Genomic DNA, 22,804 nt, shown 5'->3' on the forward strand with positions numbered 1-22,804 from the left:
AGACAGGTCGGTGAAGGTGGTGTTTGGTATGCTAGCTGTTATTTGGCAGTGCATTGAGTATAGGAGTTGGGAGATCATGGTTCGGTTGTACAGTTTATCGGCTCAGCCACTTTTGGAATGCCCAGACTGCTTTACATTCTAGTATCCCTGCTATCGGAAAGATGTTGGGAAACCTGAAAAAGTCCAGAAAAGATTTATAAGGGTGCTGCCAGTATTGAAACATGTGACCCATAAGGAGGGGCTGAGGACATTTTGCCTGGAGAAGTGGACGTTGTGGGATGGCATTATACAACGTCTTCAAGGCTGCAATGTTTCCTGCAACTATCACCATTTCAGATGCTCCCAGACCTGCTGAGGAGCTCCAGTAATTTTTTTTTTTAAATTTCAGATTTCCACGATTTTGCTGAGGCACTTAGAGTCATAGACATTTAAAAGGCTTCATATTTTGTTGACTCTCACCCCTGGGATGGCAGGACTGATGGATGAAGAGGACTCAAACCTCGTTTAATTCTCCTTTCCTTTGTCTTTCTGAGCTGTTGCCTGCATCACGAATACTCTATCTCCCATTCCCTGACCTGAATCTGGCCCATCTAAGCCACTCTTTAGCTCCTAACCCCCTGCCAGACTAGTTACAGTCTCATCAATGGAACTGGCAATCACCCCACCAGGAGATTTCTCCCAGCCCTGCCCAGGGGTAACCAGTCAGGCTGGTACAAGTCTCACCTAGCCCAGAAACGGTCGCAGTGCCTGGAAAATCTAAACGCTTCTCTGGTACACCATTTCTCCAGCCACACATCCAGCTGATCTATCCTCTTGTTCCTGGTCTCACTAGCACATGGCACTGGGTGTAAATCTGACATTATTTCTTTTCATTTTAATATATCTCTGATTTTCCTTTATACATATTTCAGGCCCTCATCCCTTTGTTTCGCGATGTTGTTGGTATCTGTGTGTTCCACAACCATTAGTTATTAACCCTCCAGCTGCAGAACTCACTGTAGCCACTCCATGCTATGACGAATCCTAGCACCAGGGAGGTAACATGCCATCCTTGATTCATGTCTGTGGCCACAGAAGTACCTGCCCTTACTCTGACGACTGATCCCATGTCACGATAGCCCTGCAACTGTCTTTCCTCCTGTTCTGTGCAGCAGAGTTATCTGTGGTGTCATGACCCTGGCTGTTGCTGATTTCCCCGAGAGACCACCCCACCCATTCACCCCCAACAGAATTCCAACCAGTATACAATATCTGTTTGAGAAGGGGATGATCAATGGGGACTCCTGCACTCCCTTGCTGAGCCTTTAACTTGATGTGATGGTCACCTATTTGTGCCTGTGTAACCCTCACCTGCAGTGTGACGAACTCACTAAACGTGCTGTCCATAATATTCTCAGTATCGTAGATGGTCCACTCACAGCTCCAGGTCTGAAAAGCAGTTTCCCAGTAGCGCAGATGGACACACTTCCTACACACATAGCCGTCAGGGACACTGGAAGCGTCCCTTATTTCCCACATTGTACAAGAGGAGCCCGCCACGGGTCTGAAGATTCCTGTCTCAATGTCTCTCTAGATTCAGCTAGTTGCTCTCATTAAGAGAATTTAAAAGAGCTTTCAACCTTACTTCACTTCAAACATGTCCATTATAATCAATAGCCCTAATCTTTACTTAAGCTGATATATTATACTTTAAAAACTGTTAACAAATACTCCACAGTGTCGCTTACAAATTGGCTGTTCCCATTGGGACCATGCGAAATTCTGAATAGCCTGAACTAAAACTGAGTTTCAGCATCACCTTCTCCCTGTCTCATCCCCCTCTGTTTTCACCCAACTCCAAAACATTCTCATTGAGCCAAGCAGCACTCAGCGTCAACATGGCCTTCAGCAATTTCTGGATGAACAGATAATTGTCAGAATCTGTAAAATTCCACCTGAAAAGTTACTGGAATTTGAGTCCATAAGAAATTGTAATGGGAAATTTACATGGAATTGAAAGTAAGGAGTTCACAGGTGAAAGTCATAGAGTGGTTGACTGGGTCTAAACATAACAGTTCCTGCAAAGAGTCGAGGTGTAGTTTGGATAAATCTATGTTCCCTCTCAGACCAATATCTCCTTCCCGGGCTGCACGGCCCAGAACAGAGCACGTACCCCAAGGGTGAACCAACCATGAATTTGTACATCTTTCTGCTATTTGCTTGACAAAAATATGAGAGTCTGGAATAGGGTGGTTCTGGAAAAGCACAGCAGTTCAGGCAGCATCTGAGGAGCAGTAAAATCGACGTTTCGGGCAAAAGACCTTCATCAGGAATAGAGACAGGGTGCCTGCAGGGTGCAGAGATAAATGAGAGGAAGAAAACGTAGGAAAGAGTACAATAGGTGAGTGGGGTGATGATGAAGGTCAGAGAGGAGGGTGGAGTGGATAGGTGGAAAGGAAGATAGGCAGGTAGGACAAGTCATGGGACAGTGCTGAGCTGGAAGTTTGGAACTGGGGTGAGGTGGGGGAAGGGGGAATGAGGAAACTGGTGAAGTCTACATTGATGCCCTGGGGTTGAAGTGTTGAAAGGCGGAAGATGAGGCGTTCTTCCTCCAGGCGTCGGGTGGTGAGGGAGCAGCGGTGAAGGAGGCCAAGGACCTCCATGTCCTCGGCTGAGTGGGAGGGGAGTTTAAGTGTTGGGCCACAGGACATTGTTTTTACCTAAAAATATGAGCTACTTTTCGACAGACAGAACAGACAAACCTTTCTCGTTCCACAGTGAAATGCCAATGATATCCAGATCCTGATGACTCCACTGACTGTAGAAACCTGCTTTTGAGATCCCGGTCTCAATTATTCTCAATTAATATCTGATAAAAAAAATCACAAGACAAAGGTCACAGTCAGTGCAAGATGAATATCAAAGACAAATATTTCCCTGGTATGTGTCTGATGTGTAAATGCTCCTCTTCAAATCGCCCCGCCCCCACCTAGGAAGAGGACATGTCCATGCGCCTCGCTGTACCTTGCCCCCAATAAAGATGGTGGCCATAACCCAGGACCGATCATTGCCTGAGGGCCACAGACATTTTCCCATTTGCTGCAAACGTGGGAGCAGGAGTTTCTAATTCAGGACTAGCGACCTGTACAGAGTGTAATTAAACCTCTCCCAGTCTAAACTGATACATTTCATTCGATTTCCGCCGACACTTCCCCTTTCCCGTTTCCACCTCCTTCACACACCAAGGGTCATTCTGGTACCTGTGACCCGTCCTTAGATCCGATTGTAGGAATTCTGAATTTTCCCAGCTCCCGTGTGGAAACAGGGCCATCAGCCAAACAAGCTCACACCCAGCCTCCGATGATTATCCCACCCAAACCCATTCCACGACCCGATTAATCTACATTTCCCCTGACTAATGCACCTAAACTATGCATCCCAGAACACTCCGGGAAATGTAGCTGGGCCAATTTACCGAACCTGCATATCTTTGGACTGCAGGAGATAGGGGATAAAGAGTAAATAATAGGTTGAGATGGAGTGCAAAGAGAGACAGGAACATGTGGACAGACAAAAGAGTGGATAATGATCTTGCTGGAAGGGTGCACAGCTGTTAATGGAGGGGACAGGAACCTGTGTCTGGCAGCATCTCAGTGGAGGTGGTGGAAATGGTGGCTGATGATCTACGTTCTGCTGCAAAAACAGACCCTGAGCTTCCAGTTGCCTGCCACTTTAACACACGAGCCTGTTCCCTGGCCAACATCTCTATCTCAAGCTTACTGCAGTGTTCCAGTGAAACTTGATGCAAGCTGGCAGAACCCTCCAAAAACATACCAAATTGCCTCCTCTTTCAAGGATTCACAATTTCCCCTCCCATGTGGTCAACAATGCTCTCCAGTGTAGTTCCTCCACTTCCTGCACCTCTACTCTTGAACCCCACACCTCCAACGCAACAAGGATAGAACCCCCCAATCCTCACCTTCCACCCAGATACAACACATCATCCTCTGACAGTTCCACCACCTTCGATCAGACCGCACCAGAGATATATTTCTCTTCCCACTCCTTTCAGCATTCCACAAAGGCCATTTCCTCTGCGACTCCCTCATTAGATCCATGCTCCCCACCAACCCACCCTCCACCCTCCACTCCCAGCACCTTTGCTTGCCAGTTCAAGAGGTGTAAAACCTGTGCCCACACCTTCACCTCAACGTCAATCCACGGCTCCAAAGGATTCTCCCACATCCAGCAGAGATTTCCCTGCACGTCCAGATACCTCACCTATTTTATCCTTTGCTCTCAATGTGGTCTCCTCTACATTGGGGAATCAGAACGCCAACTTGATTCAGAGAACATTTCTGGAACACATGCACCAAACAACTCCACCACCCTGTGGCCGACCACTTCAACGCCCTCTCCCACTCCACCAAGGACATGCAGGTTCTGGACTGCCTCCATCGCCAAATCCCAGCCACCCGACGTCTGGAGGAATAACACCTGATCTTCCACCTTGGGACCCTTCAACCACACGGCATCAAGGTTTGCTCACCTCCCCTCCCCCCACCTTATCTCCGATCCAACCCTCCAACTCGACACTGGCCTCTTGAACTGTCCCACCTGTCCATCTTCCTTCCCAATTATCCACCCCACCCTCTCATCATTACCTCCCATCTACATCGACCTATTGCCTTCCGAGTTCCCATCCCACCAACCCCACACACCCCTCTTATTTACCTCTCAGCCCTCTTACTTTTGGAGAGCTGATGAGTGAAGCAGCCTCCTTTCAGCATTTACAATTCTGTGAACATTTCATTCTGAGCCCTCGAAGGAAAATCAGGGCAGGGTTTGTAAAGAGGTCAGATTGAATGAGGGTCTCAGTGAACAAAAGTGAGACACAAATACCGAGAGGTTTTGGGATGGATTGAATCAAATGTTATCAATTTGCACGGCTGCCAACATTACAGAAGTTACAAATGGGACTGATCAAGAGAGTGGAATTAGAGCAGCAAATAAATCTTAAACATTTATGCAGCTAAAGGGGATACTGGGTAAAGATACCACAGTTAGTGCTGATTTCATTCCAGACACACCGGCCAGGGCACACTTCCGTGCTGTGTCTACCATATTGATCTCTTTAAGATTTTTGTTCATTTGAAGTGTTTCATGTTCAGATAGTCCAGAGAAGACAGCTTCATTCTCCTCAATGTCTTCTGCCAAGGCAATGCTGCTGTTAGAATTCAAGTCGCTATGGTGTGTTACTGGCTGCTTCAAGGACTGGAACTGGCAATTGAGACTGAAAGGTTACTGTATAAAATATCTTCAATTGTATTGCCAGCTTGCCAGACACATGAGGGGCTTTAGAAAAAGAACTTAAATGATGGGCACTGAGTGTCAGAGTGCCTACTGTTGTGGGGACATTCTGTTTGGATACAATCTATTGGTAATTGTTAGAATTGACTTATCCTGGCTCCAGAGAAGTGGTCAGAGCATTATAACGGTCATCAAAGATGGTAACAAACTTCCCAGAGGTTACAAATCGTAAATGACAGAGTAGGCATGAGTTCTGCTGGTAAAAGTGTATAAATTTATTCAAAATGGCTCCAATTTACTTTCAGAAACAAGTGAGAGAAAAGCACATTACTGAGGCCTTTACATTAGTTAAAATTTAGAAATTCAGGAGAGCTGAAGGGAGAGCTGGTGTTGGGAGTTGTCGTAATGATAGGGAAAAACTTGTTTCACAGAGAGAGAGAGTTCACAGATGGAAAACTCAGCTTTAACATCACATCAACTGCAGAGTTGTCCAATTCTGCAGGTCCTGGTCCTTATCAGTAATATAAAAGGGAAAGCAGCATTCCTAGCTCAGAGAAATCATTCCCATGTTAGGCAGCTGGTCGAATATTTAACTGGTCATGTGATCTGGGAAGACACCAATGTAACGGGACCAGGGCGAAGCTGTGTAAATGTGGGGACTGTGGGAAGAAATTTACTTACCCTTCCCAGTGGGACACTCACTGACACAGTCACACTGGGGAGAGGCTGTTCACCTGCCTCACGTATGGGAAGGGATTTACTCGATCTTACAATCTGCTGAGGCACCAGAGCGGGCACAATGGATTTAGATCCTTCACCTGCTCCATGTGTGGGAAAGGATTCACTCAGTCCTCTGATCTGCTGAAACACCAGCGAGCTCACTCTGGAGAATGACCATTCACTTGCTCCCAATGTGGGGAGAGATTCACTCAAATGGACCACTTGCTGAGACCCCAGTGAGCCCACACAGGGGGAGAGGCCATTCAGATGGTCAGTGTGTGAGAGAGGATTCAGTGATTCATCCTGACCCCCTGAGACCCCAGTGAGCCCACACAGGGGAGAGACCATTCAGATGGTCAGTGTGTGAGACGGGATTCTGTGATTCATCCTGACTCCCTGAGACACCAGCAGGTTCACACTGGGTAGGAGCTGTTTCCCTCTCTGTGTGACAAGGGATTTGCTGAGACTCAACACGACTGAGGGCCCAGTGAGTGCTCACAGGGAAGTGGTCATCCCCCTGCTCCGTGTGGACTGCAGGACTCTGATTCTGATGTTACTGTCCATCAGAGTCAGGAGTGGACCTTGTACATGATGACACTGCTGGAGTATTGATGTTGTTGTTAACCACATTAACTGGGCTGGAGTTGACTGAATTTATATTGCCACTTTCTGAACCTCTGGGTGTCTCTCTGGGCAGTAGGTCACCACAAACAGCAATGTGACAAGGAGCAGGGTTCATCTGTATTGATTTAAATTGTGATCATAGCACTGCTGTCTCACAGCACCAGGTAAAAGGTTGGAGTCCAGCCTTGGTCAACGGCCTATGTGGGGTATCCACATTCTCCCCATAATAGTGTGGGTCCCCTCCATGTGCGCTGGTTTTCTCCCACAATTCAAAGATATGCAGGTTAGGTGGATCGGTCGTCATAAATTGTCCACAGTGTTCAGAATTTGCAGACTAAGTGGATCAGCCATGGGAAATACACTGTTACAGGGATGGAGTGCTCTGGGCGGGATGTTCTTCGAATGGTCGGTGGGGTTTGATGGGCCAATGCTCTCCTTCCACACTGTAGGGATTATATTCTATGATTGAGGATAAAGAATATTCTCAGGGTCTCCTTGGAGGAGGAGCATGTGGTGTGTATCAATGCTCTCTATGCCATTAGATCGAGGTGGGCACCGCAGGGGATACTGTGCTTTATCTCCACCGCCACCCCCACCCCCTCACCCCCAACTCTACTTTGATTTAGTCCCTTCCCACTCTGTCACTTGTAATGGTTTGCTTTGCCCATAATGGGTTTTGTTTGTAAATATTCAACTGACGACACTGGTGTGCTACTGCTGGTGATTATACGTTAACAAAAAGCAAAATAATGGAATAATGATGTTGATGGTGGGAAAGTTGCTCAGCTGTGTGAGATAACACTTCTGGGTAAGAGAAATGGGAGAAAAATGCTTTACAGCTCACAGAACAAGAACTGAAATTAGTTAAATCAAACCAGAGAGGAAGGAATATTTCCCTGGAGTTTGAGTAACTGAAAAGTGATGGGGTCCGGGAGTAGGCAGGATTTTGTTTAAAGGGCATTTGAAATTTTAAAAACTGTTATATGCAGATAGTTTCGATTCTTTAAGTTTTATTTATTATGGAATAAACTTGTACTTTTAAAAAAAAACAAATTCACAAACCTGGCGTTAAAGACAAATGTTAAATAAAATCCATCAAACTATCCCTCACTGAAAACAGATGTGGAAGTGCAATCTCCTGCAGAATCCCTGCCCTGACTACTTCTTCCTACCTGGGGCCATTGGCTATATGCGTACCTGGGAGATAGCAGCAGGAGAAGGCCATTCGACCTTTGAATCTGGCTCCACCATTCAATGGGAAACAGCTGACCATCCAGATCAGTCTCCTGTTCCTGCTCTGTTCCAATCCCCTTTCATGACTTTACCACGAAGAACTATATTTCAGTCCTCCTTGGGCTTCACTGCCTTATATACCAGTGATGTTGCTGTGTTATTGCTGGGTGTAGGCAGGGGTAATGTGATGGTGCTGCTTCCTGGAGGACACACTCAGCGTCCCTCATCATCCTGCAGTAACATCAACTGGGTTTCAGCAACTAGAGATAGAACCCATTTCCAGGATATGGTCATCACTTGCTCAGCCAGCATTTATTCCCCATCTCTAGGTACCATTGAGAAGATGGTCGTGAGCTGCTGTCTTGAACCATTCGCAGTCCATTTGGCGCAGATAGACCGACAATGCTGGGAGGGAGAGTGTTGCAGGATATTGGTCCAGTGATTCTCCATCTTTGGTTCTTCAAATACTGGTCAACTTAATCACAATCTGCACATGATTTTGAGATTTCAGTCTGCAAATCTTCACCGTCTCGCACCCTGTATAAAGGAATATGCACAGATTAGAAATTCAGAACAGACTATTCTAGTTTCTCTGGAATATCTTTTTCCCCTTTCTTCCCCCGAAGCTGTAACCCTCCAGTCCACTTACTCTCTCCTACCATTCTGACTCTGCTGCCCCTAATGAACACCCTCCCCATTCTCATGGAGTTACTGATAAACAGATCCATGCCATCACTTCCTGTCCCTGGTTAGACTCTGCACCCTTTCTGGGTTCACTTCCTTTCCCTTCAGTTGTTGCAAGACAATAATATAAGAACAGAATGAAACAGACAGAAACAGAAAGGGAGGTGGCACATCCTGGACAGAAGAGGAACCTTAAGTCTGGGAGAATGAGTCAGATTCTTCCTTGTTTCCCATTAGTTTATTCCCAGCATTACAATGAACTGGGGATGGAGAGTGGTCCCACGAGGGTGTAGTGACACTCTGACCCCCCAACTGATCAATACTACAAGCAGATACGTTCCTCCTCTAGCCAATCACAGTGTGAAATACTTTCCCCTAATTACCCCAAAACACGTGCTCCAAAACCTGCTAACATTCTGCACATGTACAGTGCCGGGTTTCCCCACACATGTATTGTCCCTGCCTCAGGGATTGTGGGAGTTTCAGTCCCCATGAAGTCACTGGAGGCCTGTCTCTGGAAAGTGAATGAAATGTGTGGGGTGGAAGGGTGTTATGTATAGGATCCCCATTCAGACAGACAAGGACATATGGCTTGTCACTGGGTTTTACTGAGACATCTGGTTAGACATCCCAATTTCTGACGTAAGGAATATAGATTCAGTCAATTGCAGGGTGGAGGGGTCAATACGGGGAAGCAGTTTTAGGCAGAGGTGGCTCAGTGACTCGCACCTCAGCCTCACAGCTTGAGAGATTCTGGTTTGATTCAACCCTTAGGTGACTGTGTAGAGTTTACACGTTCTCCCAGTGGCTGCATGGTTTTGTTCGGTGTTCCAGTTTCTTCCCAAAGTCCAAAGATGTGCAGGTTAGGTGGATTTGCCATGCTAAACCACAGTGTCCATGCATGTGCAGGTTAAGCCATTAACCATGGGAAATACTGGGAATGGGTGACTCTGAATGGGATGCTCATTATAGGATTGGTGTGGACTCGATGGATGAATACCCTGCTTCTGCACTGTAGGGATTCTATTCTATTCTCATGAAGAAGAATGTACCTATCTTGATGTGTTGTGAATCTGTGGAATTCCCTATTCAAAACGCAGTGGATGCCAAGACAATGAGCAAATTTAATGGACAGATACAGATTTTTAATTTGCAATGAGCTGAAGGGTGAGAGAGACAGAGAGAAGGCGGGAAAATCCAGCTGAGACCGAGGTGAGCTCAATCATCATGGTATTAAATGGTGGAGTTGATTCGAAGGGCTGCATTGCCTCTCCTGTGCCCAGCGCTTATCTTCTTACGGTAATAACTGGAAAGCGGAATCAAAACTCACCAACTTCACCAAAGGAGATTTTCGGAAAATGTCGGATAGTCAAGTGGAATAGTATTCAAAACTGAGATAGTGAGGAAGTGTGTAGAAGATAATGATTTTGCAATTTTAAACTGAGGGGTAACAGTGATTTATGGTTATAGACTGTGTGGTACATTCACACTGTCCAGAATACTGTTTTGTGAATATCTATTCTGCAATTTATTACAAAGCCAAGGTCACTGATAATGAAAACCAAAACACCCAGGAAACATCGCCTCACCTCGTAATCTAACAAAAGACGCGTGATATATCTGGTTGAATTTAGAACACAGATGGAAAGCGGGTAGATTAAATCCAGTACTAAGATCCTGTGCTTAAACAAAGAAGACTACAATAGGACGAGGCAGGAGTTGGTAATGTAGACTGGGAGCAAAGACTTTACGGTGAGATAGTTTACAGATAGTGGAGGAATATCAAAGTAATTTTTCGAAGTGCTCAGCAAAAGTATATATCAGTGAAAAGGAAGGACTGTCGGAAAAGGAGTAATCTGCCGGGGGTGTCTAAGGAAATAAGGGAGTCTATCAAATTGAAATAGAAGGCATACAAATTGGCAAAACCAAGGAGAAATTAGGAGATTAGAAAAACTTCAAAGGTCAACTGAAAGCTTAATGGGATTGGGTATAAATAGTGATGAGTAGCTATGCCCAGGGCCAGAATAGCAGTTTACACTGTTAGAGGGAAACCTATTGTTTGGGGAACATATGGCCTCTGTAATTGTTGAAGCATTTAACAGTTACCAGAGAGATAATCCTGATCAAATTAAAAATCACAGCACACCCCAAAAACTTGTACTTCCAAATAAACCTGTCGGACTATAACCTGGTGTTGTGTGGTTTTTAACTTTGCCCACCCCACCCCAACTCCGGCTCCTCCACATCAGAATCCTGACAGACAGCCCCACTGAAACTGAAGCGCCTGTCAGGTACTTGAGGGAGCCACGGGGGGTGTGGGGGGATGGGGTGGAGTGGTGTGTGGTTTATCAACAGAGTTGAACTGAACTAGAATTTTTAACTGTTGTTGCCATGGAGATCATCCTGAGAGACAGTCTCTATGTAAAGTCACAAATCACAAAGGTAGAAGAATGGGAGCCGTACATCGGACCTGATGCTGCCTAAAGGCGTTTTGCACGTAAAATACCCAGGTAACGACCACGTCTCATCAATAAATACTCAAAGAAGACCTCTCAGAGTTCTGTGCCTTGTAATTCCTATCCAGCAGGGTTCAGGAAGATGAGTACACAGCAGTCAGTCTTCACAATGGAGGATACGAAGAACATGCCAGTAATTGATAAGGAGACTGAGGAAGGTGAGGACCTAGATAATAACCATTATCGTGAAAGAGTTAGAGCTGGGCAAGCTAATGGAGTTAAAGGTACACAAGTCTCATTGCCCTGATGGAATACATCCCAGGATACCAACAGAGTTAGGGGGACAAATAGCAAATGCACTTACTTACTGCATCCTACAGCAGAGACAGGCCCTTTGGCCCAAAATGGCCCATGCCGATCAGAATGCCCATCCATGCTAACCCCATTTCCCTGCACTTGGCCCACCTTCCTCTGAAACTTTGCTATCCATGTATTTGTCCATGTTTTTACATGTTGTTAGTGTACCCGCCTCAACCACTTCCACTGGCAGCTCATTCCATATGCGTACCACCCTCTGTATAAAACAGTTGCCCCTTAGCTTCCCTTTTATTCTTTCTCCTCTAACCTTAAACTGATGCCCTCCAGTCCTTGGTTCCTTGGGAAAAAGACTGAGTGCATTCACCTTACCCACGCCTCGCATGATCTTATACACTTCTATAAAATATTCCCCCTTGGTTTCCTCTGCTCTAAACAAAAAAGCCCTCACTTGTCCAACCTCTCCCTGTAACTCAGATCCCTGAGCCCTGGCATCACCCTTGTAAATTTCTTCTGCACCTTTTTCAGTTTAATAACTGAACAATAATAGTTTAATAACATTGCGTTCATCACTTTTCCAGTGTTTCCCCATGGCGCTGGAACAGACATGACAACGCCAATGGATTACAATCAATGATCAATAACTTACCCCGTTACAACAATCCCATTTTCATAGCTTTTTCCATGATGCAGGTATCCTTTTGTCTTTCTGGTTTCATGGTTAATTGCCCTCATACAAAACCAATCTATGGCTTACCTCTTCCAGGGAAATGTGCCATGATTTTTTAGACTTTCAAGAACCAATGAAATCTCTCTCCACAATCCCCACGCTAACATAGACTTCACTGTCTCAGTACTTTTTTCCCCAATCACACTGAGATTTGAAATATTCGCCCACGAACAGAATGCACCACCTTTCCATCCAGATGAAAAGGCCAATGATATTCAGATCAGCACGGATCAAGTAACTATCAAAACTGAACATGAAGTTCAATTTGAATTTCTCAACTGCAAATCCCCCCTTTCAGTACTCTACAGCAGTGAAAACAGAAAGTGCTGGAAATCCTTAGCAGGTCTGGCAGCATCTGAAACGCTGACAGATGCAGGAAACATTGCAGCCTTGAAGAAGTGGTTAGATTATCACACCAGGCATGTGCGCTTGGTGGCCAGTATGTAGAAGATGGGGACATTGTGTTCAACAGTTTTATACCAGAGACTCTGACCTCATTTGATTCCATGTTTCTCTGCGATTCCCTCTTTTTCGGAAGTAGGCAGGAGTGGGAAGCAGTGGAGAATGTAAATGATGGGTGACCTTCCCAGTGAGAGGATTCGTGTACAGGAGCAGGGATCCCTTTCTGGAAGGGCCTTGGTGAGACCACACCTGAAGTACAGTGTATACCTTTGTTCCCCTTTCGCAAGGAAGGCTCTCCTGGTTATTGAGACAGTAAAGTAGGGTCACCAGCCTGAGTCCTGGGATGTGGAGATAGTTATGGGCTGCAGATGCTGGAAGTCAGAGTTTATACAATGTGGATCTGGGGAAGTGCAGCAGGTCAGGCTGCATCACGGGAGCAGGATGGTTGATGTTTTGGGTCGGAACCCTTTGTCAGCCCTGATGAATAGTCTTGACCTGAAACGTCACCTTTCCAGCCCCATCTTATTCATGCTGGTCATCAAGGACCTATTAATTCTCGTCCCACGTTCTGGCACTCAGCGTGTAACCGTTATTGTAGTGCCTGGTGTGATCATCTCAACACTTCTTCAAGGCTGCAATGTTTCCTGCATCTGTCACCATTTCGGATGCTGCCCGACCTGCTGAGGATCTCCAGCACTTTTTGTTTTTATTGTGGATTTCCCCCATTTTGCTCAAGCACTTCGAGTCAGAGAGCTGTACAGCTCCATATTTTGCTGACTATAATTCCTGGGATGTCAGGACTGATGGATGAAGAGGGACTCAATCTTCATTTCATCCTCCTTTCCTTTGGCTTTCTGAGCTGCTGACTACATCACTAATCTTCTACCTCCCATTCCCTGTCCTGAATCTGACCCATCTAAGCCTACACTTTAGTTCCCATCCCCCTGTTAGACTCGTTAAAACGACACCAATGGGACTGGCAAAACACTCCACCAGGAGATTTCTCCGAGCTTGCCCAGGGGTAACCGGTCAGGCTGGTACAGGACCCACCCAGAAACGGTCCCAGTGCCGGAAGAATCTAAACCCTTCTCTGGTCCAACATTTCGCCAGTCACACGTCCAACTGATCTGTCCTCTTATTCCTGCTCTCACGAGCACATGGCACTGTGAGTAAGTCTGACATTATTTTATTTCAGGAGCTACATTTTACTGTATCCCTGATCTCCCTATATCCAGCTTTCAGGATCTCATCCCTTTGTTAAGTGATGTCATTGGTATCGGTGTGTTCCACAACCACTGACTTTACCCTCCAGCTGCTCCATGATAATCGCGGATCCTGGCACCAGGGAGGTAACATACCATCATGTCTGTGGCCACAGAAGTGCCAGCCTGTACCCCTGACCATTGAATCCCCTGTCACTATAGCCCTGCCACTGTCTTTCCTCCGGTTCTGTACAGCAGAGCTATCTGTGGTATCATGAACCTGGCTGTTGCTGATTTCCCGAGAAGCCACTCCACGCATTCACCCCCAACAGAATCCCAAGCAGGATTCAGTATCTTTTTGAGAAGTGGATGATCACTGGGGATTCCTGCACTGCCTTCCTGAGCCTTTTATTTGGTTTGATGGTCACCCATTCTCTTTCTGCCTGTGTAACCCTCACCTACAGTGTGACAAACTCACTAAACGTGCTGTCCATAATATTCTCAGATGACTCCACAACGAGTCCACTCATAACTCCAGGTCTGAAAAGCAGTTTCCCAGCAGCTGTAGGTGGGCCCACTTCCTGCACACATAGCCATCAGGGACACTGAAAGTATCCCTTATTTCCCACATTGTACAAGAGGAGCACACCACAGGTCTGAGGGCTCCTGTCACAACGTCTCTCTAGATTCAGCTAATTACTCCCATTAAGAGAATTTAAAAGAACTTTCAACCTTCCTTCACTTCAAACATTTCCATTATACATCAAAAGCCCCGATCTTTATTTAAGCTCATACATCATATTTCAAAAACTTAACAAATACTCTGCAGATATCACTTACAAATTGGCTGTTCCCATTGGGACCATGTGAATTTCTCAATGGCCTGAACTAAACCAGAGTTTCAGCTTCAACTTCTCCCTGTCTCACCTCCCTCTGTTTACACCCAACTCCAAAACGCACTCATTAAGTCAAGCAACACTCAGTGCAGCCCTGTCATTTTCATTGTCTGCTCACACCTACACTGCCCTCAGCATCCTGTCCTGTCCCTATGCATCGCAATGGGAGCTCAGGAACTGCATCTCATCTTTCAGCTCAGCCCTTTGTAACCCCAGCGTCAACATGGACCTCAGCAATTTCTGGATGAACAGACAGTTGTCAGAACCTGGAACATTCCACCTGAAAATGTGCTGGAATTTGAGTTCACAAAAAATTTTAATGAGAATTTTGCAGGGAGTTGAAAATTAGGAGTTTACAGGTTAACATCATGAAGTGAGTGATTGGGACTAAATCTGACAGTTCCTGCAAAGAGACTAGGTATAATTTAGATAATTCTGTGCTCCCACTCAGGCCAAATCGCCCATGGGGGATTCAACCACAAATGTGAACATCTTTCTGCATTTTGCTTTACAAAAGTATTGAAGATATTTTACCAGAGACAGAACAGACAACCCTTTCTCCTTCCACAGTAAAATGCTCATGATATTCAGAGCCTGATGACTCCGCTGAGTGCAGAAATCTGCTTTTTTGAAATCCCGTCCTCAATTATTCTCATTTAATATCCCATAAAGAGAATTCACAAAACAAATCTCAGCCAGTGCAGGATGAATTGGAAAGACAAATATTTCTCCGGTATGTGTCTGATGTGTAAATGCTCCTCTTTCAAATCACCCCTCCCCCACCCAGGAAGAGGACATGTCCATGCACCTTGCTGTACCGTGCCCCCAGTAAAAATGGCGGCCATAACCCAGGACCTATCACTGACTGAGGCCCACAACCGTTTTCCCATTTGCTGTAAACATGGGACCAAGAGTTTCTAATTCAGGACTAACATCCTGTACAGACGTGTAAATAAAACCTCCCAGTCCAAACTGAATCATTTTCTCCCGGTTTCCGCTGCCAATCCCCCTTCCCAGTTTCCGGCTCCTGCACACAACAAGGGCCATTCCGGGTCCAGTAACCCTTCCTCAGAACCGATGGCAGCTGGGAAAATTAGACTCCCTAGAGTGTGGAAACAGGCCATTCGGTCCAACAAATCCACACTGACCCTCCGAAGAGTATCCCACCCAGACCCATTCCGCAACTCTGTTATTCTAAATTTCTCCTGAACAACGCACCTCACCTTCACATCCCTGAACACGACGGGAAATTTAGCTTGGCCAATTCACTTAACCTACACGTCTTTGGACTGCAGGAGATAGGGGTAAAAGAGTAAATAATAGGTGGGATGGAGCGACCCTTCAACAACTTGTCAACATTTACTCATCTCCTCTCCCCGACCTTATCTCAGATCCAACCCTCCAACTCAGCACCGCCCTCAAACTGTCCCATCTGTCCATCTTCCTTCCCAAATATCCACTCCACCCTCTCACCATTACCTCCACCTGCATTTCCCTATTGCCTTCCCAACGACCTTCCCACCAGCCCTACACACCCATCCTATTATCTGTCCTCTTCCCCACCCTCACATTCCTGAAGAAGTGCTTAGGCCCAATATGTCAACTCGCCTGCTCCTTGCATACTACCTGACCTGCTGTGCACATCCAGCGCCACACTTTAACACAAGCTGGAAGAACATCACCTCATCTTGTACCTGGGGACCCTTCAGCCCTCTGGCCTCAATATTGGATTCCATAATTTTAAGTCCTAAGCCTCCTACGTACTAGTGTCCTAGCCCCCATCCCATAGACCAGGCCCTGTTATTACATCGCCTGCAATTACACACTACCTATGGTTAGTCACTAACAGTCTCCATAAACAGCTATTCACCCTCCCCCAGCCAGATCGTTATGCACTCATTTGTCCAACTGCTCCCATCACGTTCTTTGGAATCTATCACCACCTATCATTTACACCTTAAACCCTACCTTCTGCATATAAACCAACATTGTTTCTCAGGAACATCAGTTCTGACGAAGGGTCATTGGATCAGAAATGTTAACTTTGACTTCTCTTCACAGATGCTGCCAGACCTGCTGAGCATTTTCAGGATCTTCTGGTTGTTGTTTCTGATTCACAGCATCCGCAATTCCTTTGGTTTTCATTTACTGGGAGTTTATAATTCAGGTCTAGCAGCCTGCATCGTGTGTTTATCAACCCACCCAGTACACAAACTCAATTTCTCTCCCAGTCTCTGCTGTCTCTCCCACTCTCTTCACACTCACTGGGTCCCCCCTCACAGTGACATTGCACCTGCACAGCTCATGGTCACGTGTTGGCCTGCTGGCCACACCCCTCATTCACTCCCATTGGCGGGAGGATTACACCAACTCCCCTATTGGTCTGAAGCTGCCATCAATCAGCCGGGTCCCTTTGTGACTTGAGTGGTAGGAGGCTGAGGGGTGACCTCAGAGGTTTATAAAATCATGAGGGGCGTGGATGGGATACAGAGACAAGGCCTTTTCCCTGGGGTTAGGAAGTCCAGAACGAGGGGGCATAGGTTTAAGGTGAGAGGAGAATGATATAAAAGAGACCCAAGGGGCAACTTTTTTCATGTGCGTGTATGGAATCTACTGTCAGGGAAGTGGTGACAGCTGGTATAGTTCCACCATTTGAAAGGCAGCTGGATGGGTATATGAATGGGAAGGGCGTAGAGTGATATGGGCTAACTGCTGTCACATAGGACTAGAATAGATTGGGATATCTGGTCGGTGTGGACAGGTTTGACTAAAGGGGCTGTTTCCTTGCTGTACATGACTGTGGCTCTGCCCTGGGATGAGCTTCATCATTCAGTGAATGGGGCAGTATCACAGAGCCCAGGGCCTGGGGGTTATTCAGCCCATTGGGGCTGTACTCTCTCCATCTGGAGATGCTGCCAATCTGCCCTTTCTCCACTCCCATTTACCAGTAGCCCTCCACATTTATCCTCAAATAGTTAAATTCCAAATCTTTTTTGAAAATAACAAAAGCTGCATCTAGCTGTGGTTCAAGCTTTTCCAGATGCTCAGAACCTACTGAGTAAAATAACCTTCACATTTTTAACCTGCATTATTTGCCAATTACCTGAAAGTAGTTACTAAAAATTGTGACAATAAATTCTCTCAGTGTTTCTGTAAATTAAATATCCTGGAAACAAATCTGTTTCTGGTTGAAATGACTGATTAAGCTTCTCAGCTCCAAGGAGAATTGTCAGGTCTTTTGCTAGCTCTCCATAAAAGAGAAATCTATCTTAATTTGAATTTATTAGTGTCATAGAGATGCACAGCACAGAAACAGACACTTGGGTCCAACTAGTCAATGCCGCCCAGATATCCTAAATTAATCTCGTCCCATTTGCCAACACTCGGCCCTTATCCTTCTAAACGTTTCCTAAACACGTACCCAATCAGATGCCTTTTAAATGTAATCCTACCAGCCTCCACACTTCCTCTGGCAGCTCATTCCATACACGTACCATATTCAGCTTGAAAACATTGCTCTTTAGATCGCATTTAAATCTTTTCCCTCACACCTCCCGTCTGTGCTCTCTGGTTTTGGACTCCCCTAACCTGGGAATAAGACCCTGGCTGTTCACCCTAACCATGTCCTTCACGATTTATCAACCTCGAAGGTCACCTCTCAGCATCCGATGCTCCAGTGAAAACAGCCCGAGCCTATTCAGCCTCTCTGTATGGGTCAAACCCTCAACCCTAGAAACATCTTTGCACACCTTTTCTGAATCCTTTCATGTTTTATTATATCATTCCGATAGCAGGGAGCCTAGGACTAAAATCAGAATTCCAGAAATGGCTGAATCAATGTCCTGTACAGCTGCAAAATAATGTCGCAACTCCTATACATAATGCACAGACCAATAAATGCAAGTTAACCAAATGCCTTCTTCACCACCCTGCCTATTGCACTTTCAAAGAACTATGAACCTGCACCTCAACATCTCTTTGTTCAGCAACACTCCCCAGGCCCTTCCCATTAAATGTATAAGTCCTGCCCTGATTTGTTTTTCCAAAATGCAGCACCTCACATTTATCTGAATTCCACTCCATCTGCCACTCCTCAGCCCAGTTGTTTGAAGTCTCATTGTTCTCTGAGGTAACTTTCTTCCCTGTCCACTGCATCTCCAATTTTGATGTCTGTGTAAAGTCACTAATCATAGCTCCTATATTCACATAGAAATCATTTATATAAATGATGAAAAGCAGTGGACCCAACACCAATCCTTACACCATATTGCTCATCACAGATCTCCAGTCCGAAAAGCAACCCTTCACCACTATCCTCTGTCTCCAATTTTCCAGCCAATTTTGTATAATTTGTTAACCAGTCTGTTATGTTGAACCTTGTTGAACGTCTTTCTGAAGACCAAGTTAGTGATTTCCATGCACAAAGCCATGCTGACTATCCCTAATTATTTCTTGCCTTTCCAATTACATCCAAATCCTGTCCCTGAGAACCCTTCCAGCAACTTGCCTGACTTCAGGCTCATCGGTGTATTGTTCCCTGGACTTTCCTCATCACCTTTCTCAAATAATGGCACCCGTCTTACAGCACATCACCTGTGGTTATTGGTGATACAAATATCTCAGCGAGGGGCCCGGCAATCACTTCCCTAACTTCCCACAAAGTTCTGGGACACACCTGATCAGGTCCCAGGGATTTATTCAGCTTTATGTATTATAAGATATCCAGTACCTCATTCTCTGTAATATGGACACTTGTCAAGTTATCACTATTTATTTTTCCAAACTGTCTCACTTCCACATCCTCTAAGTAAAAGCTGACATGAAATCCTGCCACCTCCGATGGTTCCACAGACAGCCTTGCTGATCTTGGAGGGTCCCTAATCTCTGCCTGGTTACTCTTTTGTCCTAGGTGTATTTGTCGAATCTCTTTGGGTTCTCCCTTAAACCTATTTCCCAAAGCTATCTCATGTCCCCTTTTAGCCCTCATGGTTTCCCCCGACTATACTCCTACTGCCCTTTTACTCCTGGAGGGATTCACGCAAACCCTGTAACTGCCATATCCCTCCTTCATTTTCTTGACCAGGCCCTCAATTTCTCTCGACAGGCAGCATTCCTTACACCTCCCAGCCTTGGCCTTAACAGGAACATACTGTCTGTGTACTCTCGTTGTTGCAGGCCTATGGATGCAATGGCAGATGAGGACATAGAAGCATTCTCAGTAAAGAGGTAGTGTTGGGAAGGATAACAGCCGAAAGGTAGATGGGTCGTCTGGCCGTGATGGAGTGCATCCCAGGAGACTATAACAGATGGCAGAGGCTAAATAGCAAACGCACTCGTGATAATTCACTAAAATGTGCTGGACTCTGGGACGGTTCTGACAGATTAGATAGCTGCAGATGTGATGCCAATATTTTTAAATGGACCTGTTAGCATAACATCTGTAGTGGGGGAAATGCTCGATCTCTCAAGGAAGAAATAGTGAGCTATCTGGATAGAAATTGTCTCAGAGCAGACACAGCATCGATTCATGAAAGGTAGACAACACTAAGCTGAGTGGTAGAGCAATGTGTGCAGAGGCCACTGTAAGTCTGCAGAGGGATACGGATAGGTTAAGTGAGTGGGTAAGGGTCGAACAGATGGAGGACAATGTTGGGAAATGTGAGGTCCTCCATTTTGGTCGGACTAACAGCTAACTGATGAAATGGTGAAAACTTGCAGCAGGCTGCTGTACAGAGGGAGCTGGGTTTTCTTGTGCATGATTCACAGGAAGTTGGTTTGCAGGTGCAGCAGGTAAATAAGACAGTGAAGGGAATATTGTCCTTCATTGCTAGAGGGATGGTTATGCTGCAGCTGTACAGGGTGCTGGAGAGGCCACACCTGGAGTACTGTGTACAGGTTTGGTATCCTTAGTTCAGGAAGGATGTACTGGCACTGGAGAGGGTGCAGTGGAGGATCACTAGTTTGAGTCAGGATTTCAGAGGGTTGGCGTATGCAGAGAGATTGAGAAAACTAGTTCTATACTCATTGGAATTTCGAAGTATCGGGGGGTTGGATAGGAAAAAAATTGAAATTATTAAGGGAGTAGATAAACTTGAAGCAGGGAGGTGATTTCCACTGGGGACAGAGCAAAATAGGGAGCAGAGAGTCAAAATAAGGGGATATCAGATTTAGGACTGAGATCAGGATGGACTTCTTCAGATAAATCTGTGAATCTGTGGAATTTGCTGCTGAGTGCAGCAGTTGACGTTATCAACTTGACTATCGTTAGGTCAAAAGGTAGATTTGTGAACAGGAAAGGAATTAAGGGTTATGGTGAGAGAACAGGAAAGTGGAGCTGAGGCCATGAAAAGATCAGCCCTGAGCTTATTGAATGGCAGAGCAGGCTTGAGGGGCCAGGTAGCCTACTCCTGCTCCTCTTCCTTCTGTTCTTTTGTTCCCACTTTCCAGCCATCCCTTTACCTGGGAATAGCAAAGAAATATTGAAGGTTCTCGCCTTGTACCGTCAAAATTCGCCTTTGTCCAATTTAGAACACCGTTTAGATCTGGTTTATTATTTTCTGTAACTATTTTAAAACTAGTAGAATTATCAGAGAATCCTGAGTGTGGAAGCAGGCCATTCGGCCCATCACATCCACACTGACCCTCAAAGCCTCCTACCTTAAACCTGTAACGCTGCATTTCCCACGGCTAATCCACCTAGCCTGCACATCCCTGAACAATATGGCCAATTCAGCCTGGAATATCCACCCAACCTGTATATCTTTAGATAGTGGGAGGAAACCACAGCAAACAGACGAAACCCACGCAGGTAATAACAACAAGGTGATCATCCCTTTCTTATTTCCCAGGTCAACCTAAGTAACTTCGCTGGACGTAATCTCAGAATATCCTCCCTCAGCACAACTGTAATGCTACCCCTAAACAAAAAGGCCACTCCGCCCCCTCTCATGTCCCCCTTTCTATCCTTCCTCTTGCATCGATACCCTGGAACATTACGCTGCCAGTCCTACCCATCTCTGAGCAACGTTTCTGTAATACCCATGATATCCCAGTGCCACGTTCAAAACCATACCCTGAGCCCATCTGCCTTCCCTGTCAGGCCTCTTGCATTGAAGTAAATGCAGTGTAACTTGTCAGTTCCACCTGGTTCTGTGCCTTGCCCTTGCCTGCCTTGACCGCCTGACTTCTGAACTGTACCAGCCTCAGACTTACCTCTTTTCTCACTATCTCTTTGAGTTTACCCACACTCCCTCACTGGTTTAATGACTCCTGAGTAGCACGAGCAAATCTCCCTGCTTGGATATCAGACACCTTCCAATTCAGGTACAATCCATCCTTCTTATGCACATCAACTCTACTCAAGAGGAGATTACAATGATTAAAAGATGTGAATCCTTCTGCCCTACACCAGCTCCTTAGCCAATCATTCATCTCCTCCATCCTGCTATTCCTAGTCTCACGAGCATGGAGCACCTGGAGTAATCCACATATTATGACCGAGGACCTGGTTTATTATACTCCAGGCTAATTTGCTATATTCTCTCATCAGGCCATTTATCTTTTCCCCTTCCTTTTTCATTGGTACCAATGTACAATGACCTCCCACTGGTCATTCTTTCCTTTGAGAATATTCTGCTACCTGTCCGAAACATCCTTGACCCTGGCACCAGGGAGGTATCACCCCATTCTGATGTCTCACTGTTAGCTGCAGAAACAGCAGTCTGTGCCCAACTAGAAAGTCCCTTATCATCCTTGAGCGTTTGGAATCTGATAGACCTCTCATTATAGTGGAGCCAATCTCAGTAACAGTAACTTGGCTGTCAGTGCAACATTCCCTGGAAGTCTATGACAACCTACATTATCCAAAACAGTAAACATGTTTGAGATGGGGATAGCCACAGGAGACTCATGGCTGAAAAAATGTGTTGTTGGAAAAGCGCAGCAGGTCAGGCTGCATTAAAGGAGCAGGAGAATTGACGTTTCTGGCACAAGCCCTTCTTATGCTCGAAACGTCGATTCTCCTGCTCCTTGGATGCTGCCTGACCTGCTGCGCTTTTCCAGCAAAACATTTTTCAGCTCTGTTCTCCAGCATCTGCAGTCCTCACTTTCTCCACAGGAGACTCCTGCTCTACCTACCTCCCTCTCCTACCTTTCCGAGAGGTAACCCATCTACCTGACTGTATCGGCAGTTTTCCGGCCTGAAACTGCCACCTATCACACATCCTGACTCTTGTAAATTCTTCATTACCATTA

The 22,804-nt window shown here is 45.8% G+C and overlaps 1 long non-coding RNA gene across 2 annotated transcripts in view; it reads right to left on the minus strand.

Moving 5' to 3' along the window:
- LOC140471840 (uncharacterized) overlaps positions 1-22,804 on the minus strand; it is a 41,468-nt gene that overhangs the window by 10,918 nt on the left and 7,746 nt on the right. For both annotated transcript variants that reach the window (XR_011957211.1, XR_011957210.1), the window contains exons 4-5: positions 7,831-8,403; positions 2,742-2,848 (exon numbers count right to left, since the gene is read on the minus strand). This is a non-coding gene — a long non-coding RNA (uncharacterized lncRNA). The remainder of the gene's footprint in view (positions 1-2,741; positions 2,849-7,830; positions 8,404-22,804) is intronic.

The sequence above is a fragment of the Chiloscyllium punctatum genome, unplaced genomic scaffold, assembly GCF_047496795.1.
Source record: "Chiloscyllium punctatum isolate Juve2018m unplaced genomic scaffold, sChiPun1.3 scaffold_159, whole genome shotgun sequence".
Classification (NCBI taxonomy): domain Eukaryota; kingdom Metazoa; phylum Chordata; class Chondrichthyes; order Orectolobiformes; family Hemiscylliidae; genus Chiloscyllium; species Chiloscyllium punctatum.